At 32.9% G+C, this 25,690-nt stretch overlaps 1 protein-coding gene across 2 annotated transcripts in view; it reads left to right on the top strand.

The window, feature by feature from the left end:
* Positions 1 to 25,690, top strand: part of LOC132721862 (neuronal calcium sensor 2-like) — a 150,018-nt gene that overhangs the window by 3,236 nt on the left and 121,092 nt on the right. The window contains exon 1 of one of the 2 annotated variants that reach the window (XM_060706232.1): positions 21,098 to 21,257. The exons of the other annotated variant lie outside the window; for it this stretch is intronic. The gene's annotated coding sequence lies outside the window, so the exon portion shown is untranslated. Of the gene's footprint in view, positions 1 to 21,097; positions 21,258 to 25,690 lie in introns of those variants that run through there. 2 annotated transcript variants of the gene reach the window in all.

Here is a 25,690-nt window from a genome sequence, read left to right as displayed (position 1 = left end):
CCATACAATGAATAGTTTAAATATTTGACCATGCTTTCCCACACAATTGCAATTGATGATTAAAATCTTAACCATGCTGTATCAAATAACAGGGTTCGAAAATTCCACTTGTCCTCTCGTGTTTACGAGTAGACATCGATGCAGGACAAGTACAAAATTGTTGTACGATCGTCCAGCAGGACAAGCGGAAATTTGCCAATGTAATAGAAAGCTAGAATTCTCAAAATCAGTTTGTTTACATTTAACGAATGGAAAACCGGAAACAAAGCTTGAGTTTTAGGTTTATGTATAATTTGCGCATTTTGCCCCTCACCGCTGTGTTCGAATCCCGTCGGGGACTTTGGATCCTTTCATGTGAGGGAGCTATCCAGCTAGCTTACGGAACGTCGGTGGTTCTACTCAGATGCCCAGTCGTGCCTGAAATAATGCACGGAAAGGCACCTGAGGTCTTCCTCCACCAGTAAAAGCTGGAACGTCGTGACCTATACTGTGTCGATGTGACGTAAAACCCAAAACAAACAAACAAACAAATATTTGTGCATTTTATAAAGCTCTGAACACATTGTATACACTTTTATACGGGTGTGACTGGAATGTGTCTGACAATGCTGTATAAAGTGCGCGATTTATACATAACCTAAAGCACAAGCTTTGTTTCCTGTTTTGGTTTGTTATATTTAATTAAATTAAAAGATTGATTATGAGAGTCTTTAGCAGTCTTTTGCATCGGCAAGTAACTATTGCATCGGCGAAGTTGATCTTAAAAATGGTGGCAAAAATACAGGACGAGTAGCAAAGCATTCAGAATGAGTAGAAATTTGGAGCCACTTGTGCAGGACTAGTGGCTCTGAAAAGATTTTTCGATCCATATAATGTTTTACCTTTCCTGTATCAGAACATAAATAAAGCTAAGGTCTGTTGTATTTGTCAATAATATTACTCAAAACATTTCATGTATAGGGAATTGATATAATATATTATTAATGTGGCCTTTTCACAACTTGTCTAAATGATTATCAGATAGTTCCATACAATGGTAATTGATTATGTTTTTTTATTGACAATGTAGACTTTTGGGAATTCGTGCTCTTATTCTTTTTTCATTAAAGGTGATTTCCTATTGGGTTAAAATACTGGTAGTTTTCAAGGTGATTGAGAGTAATTCTATGTGTTATTATATAGTGATCTGATTGGTTAATCTTCCGTAGAAAATGATGTCATTTGTTATTAATTTGTTGTTCTAGAAAATATATATATAAAGTAATATTTCAATCCATGGTTCAGTTATTAATATCATATAGAAAAATGTACTGATCTAATAGGATAATCTTCTGAAGTAAATGATGTGTTATTAATTTGTTGTTCTAGAAAATCCTCTAAAAAATATTGTTATTCCAGGGCTCAGTTATTTTCATATAAAAAATGTAGTAAATGATGTCATTTCATTACTTGTTATTTATTTGTTGTTCTAGAAAATAAGCATATAGTATATTTTATTCCAGGGTTCAATTATTTATTTCATATAAAAAATGTTAGCTAGAAAATAAACAAGTAACTTTAACAAGCACCGCAGTGGCAAAGTGGTCAATGGTTGTTTATATTAATGGGTTAACATTCTGTCTGTCAATATGGTTTTCTTCATGTGCTAGCTATCATATGGAAGGATGGTGGTTCTACTCGGGTACCAGCTTGTACCTGTAATAATTCATGAAAGGGAGCCAGTCCTGAGGTCAAGTACATGACCTTCACAGTGTCCATGTGACTTCGTGTTCTGCTTGGGCAGGTGCTGGGAGTGGGGGGGGGACGTGGATGGTGACTTGCACTTTCCAGTGCTGTTCATGAACAGACTCAATCAAACCAAGCCTGCAACATTTTCAATTTTGACGTGTTGGATTCTGTCTTCCTCTTATTTTAAAGCGATTCTAAACAAATATGTAATTTCAACAGTATTAAATGATGCGCATAGAATTTATTTTTTGTCATGTGAATACACTTGTTTAACAAGGAGTTCAGACATGGAAATTAATCTTTACCGAAACAAAATGATGCATTTTAAACTGGTTCTTATCTTATAGTACAAAGTAAAAACAAAATAAACATTATAAAATTATTCATAAAGTGATGGAGGTTTTTTTTTTTTGACATTTTTGATCTTTAAACAATCTGTACATATTTCCCTTTTCCAGTTAGTAAGCAACTTTTTGGAAACTGTATGAATAAAAAGCTTGCTGAAAAGCATAGACCTACAACTACTAATTCAGTAGAAAACAATGGAGAAAAAATGCAGTGCTCTCTTTTGCAAAATTTTTCAGATTTTGCCCTTTAATTTTTTTTTTTTCATACTGAATTTTTGTCTGGGTATAATTTTTAATATTAATAAGGTATAATTTTTTAGTGACTGCCCTTTTGTAATTTTTCATGCTTTTTACTTTATAAGAGATATCAACTTGAAACTGCTTTAAATGCTAGAACTATAGGAGGAAAATACATATTCCAAGAACCAAAATTATTTTGCTTTGCATAATTTTTGAGTTATTGCCTTTTGTTGATATTTTTTTCGTACTAGATATTGCCCATTGTAATATTTTTCATATTCAATTTTTGTATACAGCACTTCTGAGTCACATCACTTCTATGATGTATTCAGAACTGTAATTTCGATAACTGTAATTAATGTTTTTCACTTGAATCCTAAGATTGTTATTCTTATATATTTAAAAGAATGACCAAAATATTGCATAAAATAATATAAACAAAAATATCTCACGGTTATAGTAACACAACCGTTTTGCATCATAATGACCCTCTAAGGTACTTTATGCTACATCATTTGGCAGCCGATATCAATTCAAAAATGTTCTTGTTTAATAAAATTCAAATTACGTTATGTTATGTTATATCATAACATGATTTAACATTCATATGTAAAATGGTGCTGTATCAGAAAATAAATAACATCAAGAACTTAACGTTTTTTGTTGATGAATTACACAAAATTTATATTATTACAATATCCGTTATAGATGAAAGAGTATATTATTAATGGAGTCATTATAGATCATGTCTAAATGATTACACAGATAGGACAAAATGATGTTAATTGATTAAAACACACATCGTGGACACCTGGGAATTCATATCGTGAATATTTTCATGTACGGTGATTTTGCGTCAAGTTATAATGCTTTTTATTGGTGGTAGAAGCATTATATTAAGTTGATTGTTTGAGAATAAGCAAATTATGCCGCTTTAATAATCCAGGAATCTACATAATTCTTGTATAGTCCTGCAAGGCAGTCGTTTCATGGAGTTTGGGATACAAATACGTCTTCTTTCCTCTCCTGGGGATGTCAGTGGCCGAGTGGTTATGGTCAGACTTCAAAACCACTTGTCGATCACCGCTCTAAGTTCGTGTCATGCAAGCGTTGTCTGATTATACATGTGAGAAAGCTATGTAGCTAATTTAATTACAAAGCGTCTGCTCCAATCAGGTACCCGTTTGTGACTTAAATAATGTACAGAGTTAAAAGCTGGAAGGTCGCCATTTGATGTATACTGCTTGGTGTGACTTATAACCCCCCCCCCCCCCCCCAAAAAAAATAATAATAAAAGCATTCTTCTCCCAAATCCATATACATGTATATTTTTCAGAGTTCTTAATCCCAATTGAGCTTTTAAAAGTAGGAACAATAAATATCTATTCTAACGAAGCACATGGAAGTTTGTTCCTGACTCAGGAACATTGTATTATATATAAAGAGACCTGACAAGGAAACTTGTGCTTAATTAATTGGTTACCTATGTTAACATGATAGCAGATCAAGAGCAAAGAGTGATAAATTATGTCTATAATTAGTTCTTAATTTAACGATCCTGCTTTAACTATGATTACAGGTTACCTTGTTACTAATTGGAAATGACATGCAGGTACAACTTACTGACACAAATTTCTTGTAGCATCAATTAAATATAGATAAATATGCTGATAATTGGAAGATTATTTTTGGAACATTTTCGTGATCGTTTTCGTGATTAATCATAGTTTGTTATAAATGGCACTGTGATCTGTATGTAAGCAGCTATTAAATGAGCTATAAAGTAAGCCATGTTAATGCAGAATATGTTCCAGATTTATGTTGATTTTCTTGTGAATTTGAAATAATGTTCTAGATAGTAAAAAAAAATAAAAAAATAAAAAATTTACATTCCAGAGAAATCATTACTTCAAAGTAATGCAGAAAATTTTTGGGGGGGCTAGACATTGACACCAACTGTATTAACCATTAAACACATACAGTAAAACCTGTTTAACCAGCAGTCAAAGGGACATGGGAAAACTGACCCCTTACAATAGGTGGTTGCTTGATACAGGTGTATTTCCTGTATTTAAATGGTCAATAAATGTTATCCGGAACTAGGCAAATATGGGTTTTCTCACGCTAATTAATTTCCCAGCACAAACAAAACCTTGACTGTTGATACTGTATGATATTTAAGTATTTACTGAAATTTCAAATATATGAATCGGTTTTAATACAGAAAGTAGCTTGGTATATATTTTGAATGGCATTTATTGAACTATCCACATTCAGTCATGCAAATAAACTTTTAAAAAAAAAAAAACACATAGTACATAAAGAAAAACACTATAAATATGAATGGAGACAAACAATTCCCGAGTGGAAAAAAATCCAATCAAGATTCTGTTTTCTACAATGTTAGACATTGGACACATTTGATACAAATTGGTCACAATGGGAAAGTCATCTGAATAACTATAATCTGGACAGTTAACAAGATTTATTCTTTATTAACCTTGTTTATCAAGCATGAATTAATCAGCTTTAACCTAGAAATTAAAGTACTAAAAGATACAGGAGTAATGGGATGATTAATCAGATATTCATAATTAAATTGTTACATGATGTCAACTAAAAAAGAAGTTATTGACAAGTTTGTCAAGAGTTGCTTCTCTGTCAGATTCATTTGAACATAAACTTCTGTTTGATTGGTCAGTTTTTTTTGCTCTTGTCCAATGAAAAAATACAAATTATAAACCAAATTTGTGGAGAAGTCCCATTACAAAAAGAAATCTCAAATTGAATAGAGAATATTGATTATTTCATTAGAAGCTCAACTTTTACCCAGGTGCGTCTCCGTCGCAATCACACTTTGGGTAAGTTTTTGTGTTCAAATTTGCATCTCCAAAAATACTTCTGGAATTGTGTTGAAACTTCACACAATTACTTCAGAGGTGAACACTGTCTAAGGTCTGTAACTAACATGCTTTTTAGCATAATTATGGACCTTTTGACTTTAAAAAATTCTACATTATCCTGGCTCTTGTTTTGCTATCAAGCAGCATGTTGTCCTACCGACAGCTCTTGTGTTGTTGTTTTTTACAATCTTGCCAGTGTATGTGTATCAAATACCAATTTAGGTAAGCTTGCCAATGTATGTGTATCAAATACCCATTTAGGTAAGCTTGCCAATGTATGTGTATCAAATACCCATTTAGGTAAGCTTGCCAATGTATGTGTATCAAATACCCATTTAGGTAAGCTTGCCAATGTATGTGTATCAAATACCCATTTAGGTAAGCTTGCCAGTGTATGTGTATCAAATACCCATTTAGGTAAGCTTGCCAATGTATGTGTATCAAATACCCATTTAGGTAAGCTTTCCAATGTATGTGTATCAAATACCCATTTAGGTAAGCTTGCCAGTGTATGTGTATCAAATACCCATTTAGGTAAGCTTTCCAATGTATGTGTATCAAATACCTATTTAGGTAAGTAAGCTTGCCAGTGTATCAAATACCCATTTAGGTAAAGCTTGCCAGTGTATGTGTATCAAATACCCATTTAGGTAAGCTTGCCAGTGTATGTGTATCAAATACCCATTTAGGTAAGCTTGCCAGTGTATGTGTATCAAATACCCATTTAGGTAAGCTTTCCAATGTATGTTTAATTAATACCCATTTAGGTAACCTTGCCAATGATTATATGTATCTAATACCCATTTAGGTAAGCTTTCCAATGTATGTGTATCTTATACCTATCTAGGTAAGCTTGTCGATGTATGTGTATTAAATACCTATTTATAGGTAAGCTTGCCAATGTATGTGTATCTAATACCATCTAGGTAAGCTTTCAAAAAGGAAAATCAAAAACACTTTCATTTACAATAGATAGAACTAGACTTGATATTTATGATGGGTTTTTTAAGAATAAGGGCATTTACTGACAAGTTTAAAATAGTCTCGACCATCTCTTGAATCATGAGTATCAGAAATTGTTCTCCCTTAAATTTTGGTCAAAAGTTGCAAGTACATAAAGAATAGAGCATCATGCAGTTCTGTATGCCTAAGTCTGCAGAAATATCTGCTAGAAAAAAAGTGTTCAATAGATAAATAATTCACTATTTCACCTGTCTTCTCAGTATAGACAGCAGGCAGAAAACTGTTTGAGGAGCAAATGTTGCTGTTAATTTTACAACTTCAGATAACTTTGGTGATGAAAAATGCATATAATTGCCCATTAGTAGATATTATTAGGCAATAAATGCTTCTTTTTTCTACAGAAGAGTTAGTAGAATGTTAAACCTTTCTTGACAAGACTATATTATAACAAGACAGGTGTGAAATCCAATTATTTCCAACTGTCCCTGACAATGCCTGACAAGTGCTGCAGTCTGTTCGAATCATTACAAGTTTTATATGAATGTTTTGTTTCATATTTATGATACATGGACAAAAAGAGATTTTTCATGATGATGCTGCAAATTTTATTGTCAGTCAAGTCTTTTGAGGTCCATATGGAAGAACGGAAGATTGGGAAACCGAATGTATATGTATAACCTTCATTAAAATAAAAGGCTTTACTTACTAATCAATTGCCACTTTTCATTTATGTTTCCCTGGTGACCAAGTACATGTAGTTTGAACACTTGATACTTAATTATTTTGCTGTCTTCTACTTTATGATGGTGTCCTACCAATAATATTAAAAAGTCCTTAAATGTTAGAAAACTGGCTTGCGGAAGTGTAATATTAATGGTTAAGTGTGATAGTGGTTAGATTAGATGATTTTAATATTATGTAGATATCATGTAAGGTATCAGAGGGATGGCCCCGACCCTCACATACCTATTACGGGGTAAATAAACGGGGTTACCCAGTTGGGGCCTCAAAAAAAAAAAAGTGTGATAGTGGTAGTGTTTGTAGTTTTCACTCTGGATCAATTGGTAGTAAATCACATTGATATTACCAGAAAACAGTCCAGCCATCGCATCTGATGATTACTGAGCAAGTTGTCAATTAGTTTACCAGTACTTAAGTTGCCTTCACTTTCTATGAAAGTTACCTGCACCGCCTGGGAATCGAACCCGTATCGCCCAATTCACAGTCCAACGCTCTACCTATTGAGCTAACCGGATGATGGTGCCAGTGGTTGTAATCTTTTTCGGTTCTAGATAGATAACAATTAAAATCCAATTTAATGTAGACCAACCTGTACTTTTCAAGACTATGTTACTGCTAAGATCAAAGGTAACAAAGTTAAAAACATGACAGACGAAAATAAAATTAAACTAAATAGACTTTGATATTAGGATATAAACTCAAATTATTATTAAACAACTAAAAAAAACAGAGCTTGTTGGGGAAAAAATACATGACTATAAAACCAACAACAAATATCAATAGCATCATAAAAATATCATTCAAAGAATCTTCACATTTTACAGAGTAATAAATTCATCTTGTATATATAGAATCTAAGAATCAAATATTTTTATCTGAAGATATGTTCTTGAAATATAAACTCTGAACCTGCTGGAAATGAATGTGAAAAGCATTTGCCACCAGTATTGAGCCGGGCACTGTAGTCTACACAGCCTTTCAGTCTATATGGTTGGTAGATCAAGTTTTGTATTTCGATATTCAAAATTCTGGAAACAAAGTGAAGTGATCCCTAAACCTTTGTAATGAACTTTCCTAATTGAAAGCTGGGAAAATCCGCAGGTTAAGGGTTTTAGGGATTCTGCATTGTCAACCATGTTTGATTTTCACTGAGTTGGTCCAAAGTGAAAGTAGGTGAATTTTCATAATGATAAATTACAGAATATAAAATGATGAAAAATTTGCAAAAACACTTCAGAGGCTATGTATTAATGACTTAATGCATAAAATTGGAAATTATAAGAAAAAAAAGAATATTTACCTTGAATATGCTAAAATTTCATGGTATTTGTGTCAATGTTGCAAAAATAGCATCTGTCTGCAATACGACAGACTTAAACTTGATTTTGCCATTTTCATGAACTGTGCATAAAATCTTACTACATATTGCACTCAGTCTTCAGAAATTTAGCACTTTAAGGTAAAAAAAAATCCATTTGTTATATTTTTCTTTTTTTTTGTATATTAATCTTAAATGCAAAGCCTTTGAAGTGTTTCTGCAAATTGGTTTATCATTTTACATTGTAAATTAGCTTTGACTAGTATATGTAAATACGGTAGGCCTACTTTCACTTTGAGCCCATTTAGTGAAAATCAAACAAAGTTGACAATGCGGATAAAATCAACATGATGTAAGTTGTCCAGTCTGTAGAAGATAAAGTCTATACTTTGATGTAACATTCTTACTAGATATTCGATAAAATCAACAAGATTTATATCTGTCAAGGTGTTTAAAGATTTAACATTTACTGCATAATATAATTTTATTATGACAGTACAGTCAGTCAAATCAAGAAGATCAAATCAACAAGATCAAATCAACAAGATCAAATCAACAAGATCAGACATCTGCTCCATGTAATAAAATAATAGCCTGATGTTAAGTTGAATTGACAAGGTCTCGTGAGATCTTTGTATTGAAACAACATAACAGCATGGTAATAAACTTGATCAAGGTGATCCCACAAGGTGATCCCATAAGATGTTATAGTAATTATTTAAATACAGAATCAGTCTAAGTTGATGAAGATAATTTGTTCCTTGAAGTTATAGTAGCAATCTTTGCTGTATATCTTAAATGGACTCTTTCAGTCTTTAATCTGGGCAATACCATTGGTCATTTTAGGGAAAATTTTAGGGAAAATTTCAGAAATAGCAAACATGATGTAGAACTGTGATCTTGGTCTGCACTGGTCGCATTGGTTTCAACTTAATGCTAATGACATTATGTCCATGGCTGAGTGGTTAAGGTTGGTTGACATCAGACATCTTGCCCCTTACTGCAGTTGCAATGTGTAAATTATTTTCTTTGTTCACTTCACAAAATTTTAATTTTAATACATTTTCAAATTTTTTATGAAAATTGGCAGGTATCTGGAGGCATGCTGCTTTAATAATAATGTTCAATTTTAAATTAACAATATCTCATTATATTTACTTGTGGTAATTAATATTGTAACCCGATATTTTAATAACATTTTAACAGGATGTTTTATGATATATTGTTAAGGATCAAACAGTATTGCAATACATATTGCATCTGAAAAACAAGATAAAAAAGCAAAAGCTATTGTATTGTTTATTTGTGAAATGTTAAAAAGTTCTACAAAATATTTATAATACATAAGTCTTCCAATTAAAGAAAATTTATAACCAATCTGATTAAAGTCAGCTACTAGTTAATGCTCTGCATTAGGATCTGTCTGCAATCAGTTGGTTGTCACCTTCTTGTGGCCTTTCCAGTAGCCAATCATCATTGAGCTTACACAATTTTTAAAGCAATGCAGTGTGTAATTTTAACCTCTGGAAAACAAATACTGAGTAGGTAATTTTAACAATTTCAAGAACAAGGATTGCAATGTCCATTATAGCCGGCAGGTGGCAAAACAGTTTATTTTATTTAAAGTCTATTTTACCATTTCATTTGTAAACATTTTTTTTTCCTAAAAGAAAAATCAACAATATGTTTTACTAATTCCAGCAACAACAATATTTTGATACTTTGTCTAATGCCTATCTGTAAAGGACGTTTTGATTGCATGGCTAAAAATGGCTTTCTCGGGAAATCCAAATCACAATGAAGGCGCAACAAATGGTGGTAATTAGATCTACATAAAAGAAATAACTTATTAATAAGTAAATCTGAACTTTAGTGAGATTAATTTATAACACTCCCTCGGTATTAATCAAACAATAAAAAATAAAGGTGTTTGTATATTTACAAAGTTGCTGTACATCCTAACATTACATTATATAAAACAATAATACAAAATGTATCTTCTGTTTGTAATAGCATTATAACATTATTACAAAAAACTTCAAATGCATAGTAAGAGCTTTTTGTTCTGATAACATTGTTACATGTTATTTGATAAAATCAGCAAGATCTTATACATTTTTATCTTGTATCACATTTTTATTTTGTATCACATTTTTATTTTATGTCATTTAAAGCAAAGCCTTTTCCATCTGTTTTTGGAAAAGGCTGCAGAGCAAATGTGAAAATATATTGCATTATATGGACTTAACATTTTTTAAATGGTTTAAAACTACAGTTAATTTATCTTGGAGAAAAACCTGTCAAATCATTTACAGTACAGATATCGAGGAATATGCAAATTTCTGCGAGTATCGAGTAATCTCATAAAGCGTGACTCCGAGTGGATTATTAATTTCTCGGGTGAAAAAGAGTGACTGAGACAAAAGCGAGTGACAATTTTGTCCGCGGGACTCCGTGAATCTCCAAGTCAAAAAGAGTGACTCCGATAAAATAAGACTGATTTGGTACACGTATGCTTTATTTATTTATTAATTAATATAATGCTCTAACTCTAAAATAAAATCCTTCAACGCATGTATTATTCATTCAAAATAACAATGTTGTTGAAAATTCTTCGTTGATGTAAAGTATCACAAGTGAAAACGAAAGTAGACACACTTGATTCATTAATTAATTAAAGGAAAGAATAACCGATGATTTCCTGCAATTCCCGTAACGCTCAGTGTCAAATACCTATTTAATTTAGTATTCTAAAATAAGAAAATATAGATGAGCTTTTTTGCATGTGAAGTACATGTACGTCTCCTTTTAATTGTTGGTTGATAAAAAATCCGTGAAATACCAGATATAATACATCATTCCATACAATGCACTAGTAAAAACAGCGACACCCTATGTCGGCATGTACAGTCCTGCTTTTAACTTTAATGTTTAAATTTATTTTACTATTGCTTTCAGAACAATATAGAACAGAGTTAAGAAGTTCGATCTGCTAGGCAATTCTACCGATGTTGGCAGCACAAGAAAGGACAGCATTAAGGAATTCATTTATGAAATTCTACCGATGTTTGCAGGGGGAAAACAACAGGCGCTGCATACGTTGTCTCAAAAATAAAACCATGAATCATAAAACAAGAACATTGAGATTGGCAGTGATTTTTTAAAGGCATGGCAGTCTTTTTCAATCCACATACGTACATATACAATGCATGCCCGCTTGCTGTGATGATCAAATATGTTCATATGCTATTATAAAAATATAGTTTTATCGTCTATGAACAGTAGTCAGTACATGTACGTGAAATCGGAAGAAGTTTAATCTTTGTCAAAACTGTTTTTTATTTTTATAAAATGACATGATATAGATGATGTACAAACCATAAACAAATCAAACAAAAAGACAAATAAAATGATCATTTTATTCTTTGCTGTTTTTATTTTTTGTCAATCCTTGTAATGTTGATTACAGGTGAATGAATTACGGGAGCAGTGCGCTAGGTAAGTTGAACGGCCTCTGTCAACTTGTTAACACCTCTTATAACTCTTGAATTCCTCCATAATGCCTGAAATAGAAAACAAAAATCTTAATTTATTAATGATCATCACAAGACAATTTACTTTTGATTCCAATATCAACATACATCTACATATGACTTTGATAACAGAATGAGACGACAGATTTTCAGAGATATTCTTGGAATAAAATTACAACAATATATTACTAATTTTTATGCAGCTTTATTTAGAAACGAATAAGTTAATGTTAATTCTCAAAAATTTTATATAAATCAAGTGTCTTTTAATTAAAACGGCGGATGTGGCAGGTTGACACGTAACTAAAATACATGTAAACAATGGATTATGAAGAAACGTACATGCACATCATGACAATTTTTAAAACCATACAAACCAATATAAAAGTTGGGAAAGTCAATTTTTTTGATGTGCACATGTTATCAATGATTAAAATATTATGAAGATCGATACTCATTTTCCACATTGAAAAAAAAACACACAACACAATATTTGGCTCCTGAAATAAAATAGAACGGCACGTAATCGGTATTTGATGCATTTAGAAACATTTAAGATTAAGAAGTTTATATAATTAATTCATTTCTTAAAGAAGTATATAAAAAAAAGTTAGGCCGTTATTATATGGATTTTTTAAATTGTTTTTTGTTTTTGATAGAATTTCGGGTTCCTGTGGTTATTGCTACTGACCCAATTAATCGGGATAAAAATAAACTTGAGAACTGATGACGCTTACGATAGTGTTTTTTTTCTAATCAAATGTACCTTTCAACTGTTTCAGGGTAAATTGAAAACAACAACCGTAAAAATCATCTTTATTTTCGAATGGTAATCTAAAGAATTAAATTAAATATAAAATGAGATTGCACTTGCATTTATTTACACCAGCTTGACACCGAAACGGAGTTACGCGGTAATTCTCTCTCGGAGTCACGCGCTTTTATTTTCGTCTCGGAGTCACTCTCATCACACGTTTCTCACGTGGAGTCACTCGTTTTTATGGACAAATACTCTCCCGGAGTTGCGAGTGTTTTCCTCGATCCTCGGAGGATTTTGCATATTCCTCGTTATCTGTACTGTAGTAAACAAGTCATATTTATTATTTTTCTCTAAAGTTGCAACAGTTTTTTTTTTGGACAGGAATTGGCATTTTTATTTATTTTTTCCCTTTAGATTAGGGAAAATGGTATAATAGATTGGGGATTGGACCTTATTTCTGCCCCTGGCGATGGGGTAAAAATGCCCTGTAAAGTCTAACATTGTCTGTCATCTGCCTAATGTAATCAAATATAGTAGATAGCCAATCAATTATATCAACATGACTCGACAATTCCAGGCAATATCTACTTAATATAATAACTTGATAATAGGAGTGCTGCACATTCAACAAGTCAAAATACGTCTGCTTTACGAATATTGTTATACGACAGGTCAAGTATTGCTATATACATGTAATAGATTGACATATAATTAATTAACATAGTTCAAAACATATAAATGAAATATAAGACAGTTTTGCAGCCAGTTTGAATTTACAAGTTTTTTTCTACTGAGACAATGTTAAATTAACATTGACGGTATTTGTAGTCAATTGGAAACATAATTATTGTTTTGTTTGATAGTACATGTATGGGATAGACTCAGCTAAAGCTGCTGCTGGGTAACTATATGTGCTAAAAGGCACATCATGCCTCAGAAACTAATTAATATTTATTTCTGTTAAAAAGGGCAGACCTGAGGTTTGTATCATTTGAATAGTAGTTTCAGAGCATGCTAGATGCTTATCAGCTGATTAAACAGATCTGACTGAAATTATTTGTCATAAAAGTAGTAAAATATAAACGAGGTAGTATTTTGACTTCCACACAAAATACTGATTCACAATAATTATACCAATAGGAGAGATTTACCAGTGGCCAATATTCTAAAAATAGAATTGCTGATAAGCACTGACCATAGCAACCGTTGCTGGTCGTACATCCTTTTTAGCTCGACTTTTCTATGAAAAGGGGAGCTATCCTACTCGCCCCGGCGTCGGCGTCGGCGTTAGCGTTAGCGTCGGCGTCGGCGTCACACCTTGGTTAAGTTTTTCGTACCACCCCACTTTATTTCAGAAGTATTACAAGTATGGCTTTGAAACTTACCATACTTGTTCACCATCATAACCTCCATCTACAGACAGGAGTACATAACTCTGTCAAGGTTTTTGACAGAATTATGGCCCTTTTTTGACTTAGAAAGTGTATTGAGCTTGGTTAAGTTTTTTGTACCACCTCACTTTATTTCAAAACCATTGGAGGTATTGCTTTGAAACTGACCATACTTGTTTACCATCACGACCTTCATCAACAGACAAGAGGACATAACTCTGTCAAGGTTTTTGACAGAATTATGCCCCTTTTTGACTTAGAAAATACATTGAATATGGGTAAAATCCACTTATTGCCTTAACCCTTTGAGATATTGCTTTGAAACTTTTAATGCTATTTCACATCATTACCCCCATCTGTACGCAAGAGAAGGTAACTCTGTCAGGGATTTGTTTTAAAAATTAAGGCCTTTTATCGACTTAGAATCTTGGTTAACTTTTTTGTACCAGTCAACTTTTTGACTGAACTGGTTGAGATATTAAATTGAAAGTTGGAATACTTGTTTACCATCATGGTCCCAAAACATGGGCAGGAGAAGGTAATTCTGTTAAGGATTTTATTTGAATTATGGCCCTTTTTGACTTAGAAACTCAGTTAAAATTTTCATTCTTGTCCACTTGTTGACTTAACCATTTGAGATATTACTTTGGAAGTTGGAGTTCTTATGTGCCATCATGAGACCTATCTGTAAGCAAGAGAAGATAACTCTGTGAAAATGTTTCTTGATTTGTACTTAGAAATTCCTAGTTAAAGTCTTGTGTGCCCTTAACTGTCAAAGTTTTGTTTTATAGGCAAGCACTAAAAAAGTCGAGCGCGCTGTCCTTCTGACAGCTCTTGTTGTACTACCTAGTCATTTTACATAAGAAAACTATGGTGTGTATGTCTATTAAGAAATAAATATGAGCTCTGTTTCAATAAAGTAGAGGTTTTGATGCTAAAGCATCATTAGTCCCCGAATAGAAAATGATTGTATTATCATAAATTCAAGAAAATATCAGTTAAATGGTTCATGAATAAAGAAAAGATTAACAATATGTTGAGTAACTATTTATTTACAATAAAGACATATGTGAAACAAACTTGCTTAGAAATATTGTCAAGAAAATGTTATCATTTTTTAAATCAGCAAAAAAATAACGTACACTTAATTCATCGTAAACTTAATTCATCGCGAATAAAACAGGTGATTGAAAATAATTTAAGTAAAGCATTAACATTAAGCTTGCAAAGTGACTGGGGAAATATGTTTAATTATTGTAAGAAACGATGCAATTCTATTGTACTTTTAAAGGTACTGACTACAAAATTATATAAACAAAACAATCTTTCTTATCTCATATTTCCTATTTATTTATTTTTTATTGAAAATAAATAAAACTGTAGGGAAAAGAAATCTTCAAACAATTATAAAAACTGTATGCAAAAGAAATATTCGAACAATTATAAAGACATTGTTTAGATATTTTTGTTATAATATGTGGCCTTAAAAAAAGTTATAATTAGTTAACTACATCAAATATATAATGCCTAGCTTATAAGTATGATATTGTTTTAGAGGTGTACCAGTATTCTGAAATAAATTCACGGAGGTCATTATCATATCTACCTGATCCCAGATTGTTTTTTCCAACCACATATGTGACACATGACTATTTTGAGTAATTATGTTGCCTTTTCTTTTTTATATTGGCTGCTATAAACATGTTTAACTGGGGATTTTGTCAACTTTTTAAATAAATTAAATTTATCCCAAACATTTTCAAATATCACCTGTCGGTCAAACACCATTTTAACAGTCAATCTTTTGAAATATAAAGTCAATTCAGCTCAAATTGACAATGAAAATATGAGCATAATGTCACTTTGACTTGCTAAATACTTAAAACTGAACATGAATTAAGCATAAAGATTAAAATTATATTTATGTTAACAACACTCAGTTTTGGGTCTTTTAAAAGCATACATTTAACAATGGCTGAAATATAATACCCTTGAATCATAAAACATATTAATTTACATTGACAGGGTGAAAAAAGGGAAAATGAAAATGAAACAAAACTGAGCAATTACCAGGCATATTTCACATAAAAATGATAATTCATAGAACACATGTAGCGAGTTGTTTCAAGATTGATATAGACATAAAAATTAAAGTACATGTAGATGTTTAGCAAAAATTAAACCCTTTATAACATCACACTTATCTTATATATAAAATATATCAATACTATTTAGAAAATAGTTTTGTATTTTTTTCTTCATTTTGAATATTACAAAAAATATAATGTTCAGATAATTCTGATCTTTAAAACTTTGCCCCAGGAACATCATCTTATGTTTACTTTACAGAAAATGCTATCATTGTTTACACGTTGTTTGTACGACCTTCTAAGATTGTGTGTATACGTAGTCCACATAGCAGTTATCAGTGACGTGGTGGTAAATCTCTCCTATTGCCAACTGAACAAAAGAAGCAGAAGATACTTCATGTAAACTGTAACAATATACCAACAATAAAATTTTTTTGAAAAATAAAAGTGACAGCATATCTGAGATATAATGAACTTTTAACTTGAATAACCATACCCAGGTTCCTGCTTTGAAAATTTCCAGCTTTTTCAAGTTGGGCAAATTTCAAGTGGTATAATTTTATAATAATTTGCAAATGTTCAGGGACGCAAATAACTAAATGGCATAATGCATCTGCTTGTGTCTAGGTGGCTTAATCATGGTGCCTTCTTTTACCTAGATTACTAAATCCAGGTGTCTGCTTGTGTCTAGATGGCTATACCCTGATGCCCTCTTATACCTAGATTACTATCTCCAGGTCTATGCTTGTGTCTAGGTGGCTATACCCTAATGTCCCCTTATACCTAGTTTACTATCTCCAGGTGTCTTCTTATGTCTAGGTAGCTATACCCTTAGATGCCCTCTTATACCTGCCTTGTCTGCTTGATTACTTTATCCAGGTGTCTGCTTGTGTCTAGATGGCAATACTCAGATGCCCTCTTATACCTGCCTTGTCTGCTTTATTACTATATCCAGGTGTCTGCTTGTGTCTAGGTAGCTATACCCTCAGATGCCCTCTTATACCTAGATAACTATATCGAGGTGTCTGCTTGTGTCTAGGTAGCTATACCCTCAGATGCCCTCTTATACCTAGATTACTTTATACAGGTGTCTGCTTGTGTCTAGATGGCAATACTCAGATGCCCTCTTATACCTAGATTACTTTATACAGGTGTCTGCTTGTGTCTACATGGCAATACTCAGTATGCCCTCTTATACCTAGATTACTTTATACAGGTGTCTGCTTGTGTCTAGATGGCAATACTCGGATGCCCTCTTATACCTAGATTACTAAATCCAGGTGTCTGCTTGTGTCTAGATGGCTATACCCTCAGATGCCCTCTTATACCTAGATTACTTTATACAGGTGTCTGTTTGTGTCTAGGTAGCTACACCCTGATGCCCTCTTATACCTTGATTACTATATCTAGGTGTCTGCTTGTGTCTAGATGGCAATACTCAGATGCCCTCTTATACCTAGATTACTATCTCCAGGTGTCTGCTTGTATCTAGGTACTTAAACCCTGATGTCTTCTTATACCTAGATTACTATCTCCAGGTGTCTTCTTATGTCTAGGTAGCTATACCCTTAGATGCCCTCTTATACCTGCCTTGTCTGCTTGATTACTTTATCCAAGTGTCTGCTTGTGTCTAGATGGCAATACTCAGATGCCCTCTTATACCTGCCTTGTCTGCTTTATTACTATATCCAGGTGTCTGCTTGTGTCTAGGTAGCTATACCCTCAGATGCCCTCTTATACCTAGATAACTATATCGAGGTGTCTGCTTGTGTCTAGGTAGCTATACCCTCAGATGCCCTCTTATACCTAGATTACTTTATACAGGTGTCTGCTTGTGTCTACATGGCAATACTCAGATGCCCTCTTATACCTAGATTACTTTATACAGGTGTCTGCTTGTGTCTAGATGGCAATACTCAGATGCCCTCTTATACCTAGATTACTAAATCCAGGTGTCTGCTTGTGTCTAGATGGCTATACCCTCAGATGCCCTCTTATACCTAGATTACTTTATACAGGTGTCTGCTTGTGTCTAGGTAGCTACACCCTGATGCCCTCTTATACCTAGATTACTATATCTAGGTGTCTGCTTGTGTCTAGATGGCAATACTCAGATGCCCTCTTATACCTAGATTACTATATCCAGGTGTCTGCTTGTGTCTAGGTGGCTATACCCCTGATGCCCTCTTATACCTAGATTACTATATCTAGGTGTCTGCTTGTGTCTAGGTAGCTACACCCTGATGCCCTCTTATACCTAGATTACTATCTCCAGGTGTCTGCTTGTGTCTAGGTAGCTACACGCTGATGCCTTCTTATACCTAGATTACTATATCTAGGTGTCTGCCTGTGTCTAGGTGGCTATACCCTAATGCCCTCTTATACCTAGATTACTATATCTAGGTGTCTACTTGTGTCTAGGTGGCTATACCCTAATGCCCTCTTATACCTAGATTACTATATCTAGGTGTCTGTTTGTGTCTAGGTGGCTATACCTTGATGCCCTCTTATAGCTAGATTACTATATCTAGGTGTCTGCTTGTGTCTAGGTGGCTATACCTTGATGCCCTCTTATACCTAGATTACTATCTCCAGGTGTCTGCTTGTGTCTAGGTAGCTACACCCTGATGCCCTCTTATACCTAGATTACTATCTCCAGGTGTCTGCTTGTGTCTAGGTGGCTATACCCTGATGCCCTCTTATACCTAGATTACTATATATAGGTGTCTGCTTGTGTCTAGGTGGCTATACCTTGATGCCCTCTTATAGCTAGATTACTATGTCCAGGTGTGACTGTGCTTGTGTCTAGGTGGCTATACCCTGATGCCCTCTTATACCTAGATTACTATATCTAGGTGTCTGCTTGTGTCTAGATGGCAATACTCAGATGCCCTCTTATACCTAGATTACTATATACAGGTGTCTGCTTGGGTCTAGATGGCAATACTCAGATGCCCTCTTATACCTAAATTACTATATACAGGTGTCTGCTTGGGTCTAGATGGCAATACTCAGATGCCCTCTTATACCTAGATTACTATATACAGGTGTCTGCTTGTGTCTAGATGGCAATACTCAGATGCCCTCTTATACCTAGATTACTATATACAGGTGTCTGCTTGGGTCTAGATGGCAATACTCAGATGCCCTCTTATACCTAGATTACTATCTCCAGGTGTCTGCTTGTGTCTAGGTTACGAGCTTCACCCTGATGCCCTCTTATACCTAGATTACTATATCTAGGTGTCTGTTTGTGTCTAGGTGGCTAAACCTTGATGCCCTCTTATAGCTAGATTACTATATCTAGGTGTCTGCTTGTGTCTAGGTGGCTATACCTTGATGCCCTCTTATACCTAGATTACTATCTCCAGGTGTCTGCTTGTGTCTAGGTAGCTACACCCTGATGCCCTCTTATACCTAGATTACTATATCTGGGTGTCTCCTGGTGTCTAGGTGGCTATACCCTAATGCCCTCTTATACCTAGATTACTATATCTAGGTGTCTGCTTGTGTCTAGGTGGCTATACCCTGATGCCCTCTTATACCTAGATTACTATATCTAGGTGTCTGCTTGTGTCTAGGTGGCTATACCCTGATGCCCTCTTATACCTAGATTACTATATCTAGGTGTCTGCTTGTGTCTAGGTGGCTATACCCTAATGCCCTCTTATACCTAGATTACTATATCCAGGTGTCTACTTGTGTCTAGGTGGCTATACCCTGATGCCCTCTTATACCTAGATTACTATATCTAGGTGTCTGCTTGTGTCTAGGTGGCTATACCCTGATGCCCTCTTATACCTAGATTACTATATCTAGGTGTCTGCTTGTGTCTAGGTGGCTATACCCTGATGCCTTCTTATACCTAGATTACTATATCTAGGTGTCTGCCTGTGTCTAGGTGGCTATACCTTGATGCCCTCTTATACCTAGATTACTATATCTAGGTGTCTGCTTGTGTCTAGGTGGCTATACCCTAATGCCCTCTTATACCTAGATTACTATATCTAGGTGTCTACTTGTGTCTAGGTGGCTATACCCTAATGCCCTCTTATAGCTAGATTACTATATCTAGGTGTCTGCTTGTGTCTAGGTGGCTATACCCTAATGCCCTCTTATACCTAGATTACTATATCTAGGTGTCTACTTGTGTCTAGGTGGCTATACCCTAATGCCCTCTTATACCTAGATTACTATATCTAGGTGTCTGCTTGTGTCTAGGTGGCTATACCCTAATGCCCTCTTATACCTAGATTACTATATCTAGGTGTCTACTTGTGTCTAGGTGGCTATACCCTAATGCCCTCTTATACCTAGATTACTATATCTTGGTGTCTCCTGGTGTCTTGGTGGATATGCTATTTTGAACATAGATAACTATATACAGGTTTCTGCTTTGAGTTACCTTACTTGTATGCCTCTACAGCTAGTATTTAAAACCAAATATAATAAATTGCAAAATATGCATTAGAAGTCTGCATTATTTAAATTTACATTTGTTAGTTTTTCTTCACAATAATTTAATACAGGGTTTTACCAAATAAATATTACTGAAATCTGTACTAGGACCATCATGTTTTACTTCAGGTGACAGTCAACTTCTCCACTTGAAACAGTGGTGGAGGAAGGAAGGTAAAAAGCTTATTTTCATAAAAAAAAATTTGGCACTAAACTTGTAAATATTCATAAAGCAAATAGAATTGAATATCCGTATAGATTTTTCGATCAAATTTATTTTCTTTCCATTAAAACCATTTTACTGCGTACAAATTGAGCCAAATATTTATTTTTGCTGTACTTTTATATCAATTTAACGGAAACAATTTGGGACAATTATGTCTATCATTCCTAATAAAGAAGAAAAGCACGGACAGTTTATGCTCATGAAAGATTTAGGGGAAAATAACAAAAGAAATAAGTAAAATGGATCAGATTATATGGAGGAGCATCGAAGACAGTATTGAATAGTCGGCTATCAAATGTAGCCATTAGCTCGATAGTGGCGTAGAGAGTTCCACGAGTGGATGCGAAAGACGGCTATTGATCAAAACTACGTAGAAATTGAATACTTGTCATTCGTGTAACATCGGCAAAGATGTGTGAGATCCTGAGTGATCAGACGACCGTTATATTAGCGTGACGGAATTAACTCGTTATTAATTGTTTCCCTTTTGTTAATTTTTTTTCGAACTAAAAAATATTAAAACGTAATATTCGGGCACTAAACCCTGTGATTATATCTGGTAAGTTTGAAATGTTGTGGTAATTTTTAGAAAAAAGTTTTATGTATATGTGTTTTTATTTCTGAAATCAAATTATTTTATTAATTTCTTTTACAGAAAATATAATTCTATGAACATGCGCATGTGTCAAGTTTTGAACTTATATTTTATAAATACATAATTATATATTTTTCTGATCAGGAATTTAATTTAAAACATCAGTATTTCAATTTTTTTTCCAATTTAAAAGTAAAATTTTATATCAGAATGAAGCTGTGGTTAAGATTTTTTTTGCTGGTTTTTACAATTGATTTCTTTGAAAATTGTTTTGATTGAACTGTGTTTGACATGACATGTAAGTAAAAAAAAATCCAAAATATTGCCTTTGAAAGAGTCATTTAAAAAAGTATTTTCTCAAATGTGTGTATTAGAATGTAATAAATAGATATTGTGACACATACAGAAAAAAAAAAATAGTAAAAAAATATATATTGCCATTTTCAAATATCCAAGTTATTTTTTTATTGCTTTGTTTTTTCAAGTAAGTCAAAAAAGTACATGACTTGTATTTATATAAGCTTGATTGTAAATAAAACATGATATAAGTTATTTTTTAATGCTTTGTTTTCTTCAGGTTGTCAGGTAGTCAAAACATTATAATTATGTATTTATTTAAACCCGATTGTGATCTTATTTTGTCACCCTAGTGGGGTAACGGGTTAACTTATTCTTAAATTTAAAAGGAGTTCTAAACCCATTATTGCACTAAGATGACAAATTTTTAGTATCTATTGAGTCTGGTTGTCATATGAGGTAACATGCAGTCTTGACTCCAGTTGGGCCAGAACCCACGACCCCAGGGGTGAGAGGGTGACACCCAAACCACTTTCTTGTATTTTTATTGCACTGTGTTTCCTTTATACAATATGCATGTTGTTCAATTTTGATATAGTGTATGATTTTTATTGTTAATTGATGTAATATAACATCAAAGAATTATGATGGTGGTATTGAATTTATGAGTCATTAAACATAATTGAATTAAATATAAGGTTTAATTTGTTTTTTTGGCTTCACATATTGGTTTTCACTGGCTTAATTGGTATTAATTGCAAGGTACTGTATGATCTGAAGTCTGATCCTTTTCTTAATTGGGAAAAAAACATGTAAAAAGCTACCTAGTTATAAAATTATAGCATTTGAAAAACGAGGTGTTTTTTTTTTTAATTAAAAACTAATTTGAAGATGTTTTCGGGAGTTTTCATATACTTTGTAGACATATATAGGCAGAATTAAAACTGTTCAATAGAATTTCTTTAAACTTGGCATGTTGTTAGAATATGATGACAGAAACATTTTAAGCGAAAAAAAAAAAGATTGGGGGTCACCGTTTTTGTTTTTGAGTTATCTGCCCTTGAATCAGAATAATTTACTTATTTTGCCTTTTATGGCTACATGAAAACTCCCGGAAACGCAGGTAAGATATCTTAATAATGTTGTTGTAAATAATTAGCATGTTAATTGAACTGCATAGAGAAATGTGTGCCTTTTTGCACAACATGAAATGATTTTGATCAAATTAATTAGTTGATTTAATTAATAACTTTAGGAATGAGTTAATTAATTAACAAGAGATGAAGATATTTAGTTCTTGAAAATTGTATCATTATATTTAAATTGTGGCAAACCAAAAGATTGTTTTTATTGCAGGGCTTTTGTGCACCCATTAAGGGGCTTTTGTCATTTTTCCATTTTTGGTTGAGGGGCTTAAATTTTGCACCCATTAAGGGGCTTTAGTCATTTTTCCATTTTTGGTTGAGGGGCTTAAATTGTGCATCCATTAAAGGGCTTTGGTCATTTTTCCATTTTTGGTTGAGGGGCTTTTGTTCACGCTGTTGAGGGGCTTTTGTTCACCTGTTGAGGAGCTTTTGATCACTTTTAAGGAGTCTTTAATCAAAGGAGGTAATTGTTCTATATATGAGTCTATAATATAGACAGTATGTTTGTATGTAGAATTATTCTTAATCAATGAAGAAACCTCATGATTAATTCAAGTTTATACTGTTTCACATTCTAATTAGATATTATTTATTTATAGGTGAATGGACCTTTAGTTAATTATTGATAATCTAGGTGATTAAGATCTAATTAACTATTCAATTAATTATTAATTTGTATAAATCTAGGTCCAAATACACATGACATGTCATTAAATCATGATGAGATGTCAAATGCATTTTGATATATCATGTATATAGGTATGATTTAGATCTTTAGTTGGCCCTAGTTATTTTGATGATCATTGATCCTATAGAGATGCTCCTGAACTGTCCCAAATCTAATCCAGGGTACAAACAATCATTTTATATATGTAGTAACAACTTGGTAAATATGTTGGTAATAATTATATTGTGTTGATTACTTGATATTGCATGGTGCAACTGTGATGGTAACTTTGTTTTTTTTTTATCCCTAACCACCCTTAATATTTTAAATGGGCTTTCCTATTTTTTATTCTGGACAAAACCATTTATCAGTTTTAGGGAAAATTATGAAATCTATATCAAGTCCATATCAAGTACATTAGTCCATATCAAGTACAAGTCTATATCAAGGTCAAGTCTATATCAAATATAAGTCCATATCAAGTACAATCCATATCAAGTACAAGTCCATATCAAGTACAAGTCTATATCAAGTATAAGTCTATATCAAGTGAAGTCCATGTCAAGTACATGTCCATATCAATTACAAGTCCATATAAGTCCATTTCAAGTATAAGTCTATATAAAATTTACAAGTCCATATGGAGTACAAGTCCATAGCAAGAACAAGTCCATATCAAGTACAATTAAGTCCCTATCAAGTACAAGCCCATATCACATACAAATCTATATCAAGTACAAGTCTATATCAAGTCCATGCCCATATCAAGTACAAATCCATATCAAGTACAAATCTATATTGAGTACAAGTCTATATCAAGTCCATATCAGGTACAAGTCCATATCACAAGTATAAGTCTAAGTCAAGAATAATTGCATGTACAAGTACACATCAAGTATAAGGTTATGTCAAGTACAAGTCCATATTGAGACGGTGTAATTAACATAAAGTTTTATTAAAGCAGTTGTGATATTTTTACAAATTTTAAGAGTCGTATAATTATCTACTTGAAAGATGCATACCACACTTTATATTGTGTGAATGGTGTAAAATAGCTGCTGGCTATATAAAGAGATAAAATGTATATTTTCATACGGTGTTGTTACTTGAATAATTTCTTTATTTATTTGTTAAATTGTCCAGCTAAACTAGTATTATGGCCTGAGGGTAACTGTTGAACTTTCTTTGGGTAATTTATATCAGGGTGTTTGCTGTTTAAAAGACCTTAAACCAAATTTGATTTTTTTTAGTTTCATTTTTTCATTGGGCCAAACAAAATCAGCATGTTTAATCTTACTTATTAAAGTAGCCACATTTTTTTGAATGTATAATTAAAATAAGGATGATGGGGTATATATGATGAATCAGTCCTATAAATTCCTTTTTAAAGCAGCATGCCTCCAAATTAATGCTAATTTTCATTTATTCATACTCTATATTATATCCTTCTTATCTATATAAATGTCCAATTTTATATTCTAAAATTTGAATTAAATCGAACATTGAGTCGGAAAAAAACTCCCGAAACAGTTGTAGTACAATGCAATTTAAGGTCGGCTAATGTAATTAAATTATGCAACCAAGATAAAAAAAGATTTCATCAAGATAATGGTATACGTCTGCTGCAGATATCACCATGTTGCTTATAGCAATGAAAAAACTGGGTATACTGGTTCTTCTGCTTTTTACGATGGTTTTAAAATTGTCCCCAATTACCCCCCTTGGGCAACAACCTCCTTATATGGTATTCAGAAAAATTAAAAGTACATATAGATGCTATCCAACCGGAGATGTTTTATCTGTTTTCATGGGCGTGACATTATCCTTTTATATCGTTTTTAAGCCACAAACTGTCAAGTTATTTCGAGGCTTAAGACGTATAATTTAGTTAGTAGAGATTTTTTCATTACGTGAGAGTCGCCAAAGTTTGCCAAAAAAATCTCGGAAGAACTGGATTTTGGACGTAGAATTGGTACAATATTAAGTTCTTTTGCTTTTACAGGGGAAACACTTTTATAGGTATATTTTTTCATTGCCTTTTTCGTGTAAACAATGTTAGTAAATAATGAGATAAGATTATTATTATTCGCTAAAGTATGTATAAACATTATTGTTTTTCAAATGGATGTATTGTTTACTTTCCCTGTTTCTCGTTTGTAAATCTGTTAATGCATTAGACATTAGTTTAATCTCAATCATCCGCTGCCTGAAATTCAAGCAATCATTCTAGAATAAATGCTTTATCTATAACTTTTAGACTCTTAGCACTCTAAGCAATGAAATAAATT

The sequence above is a fragment of the Ruditapes philippinarum genome, unplaced genomic scaffold (assembly GCF_026571515.1).
Source record: "Ruditapes philippinarum isolate M1 unplaced genomic scaffold, ASM2657151v2 ctg1919_1_1_1_1, whole genome shotgun sequence".
Classification (NCBI taxonomy): domain Eukaryota; kingdom Metazoa; phylum Mollusca; class Bivalvia; order Venerida; family Veneridae; genus Ruditapes; species Ruditapes philippinarum.
The sequence above is the reverse complement of the archived record's forward strand: the minus strand, read 5'-3'. Positions and strand labels throughout refer to the sequence as shown.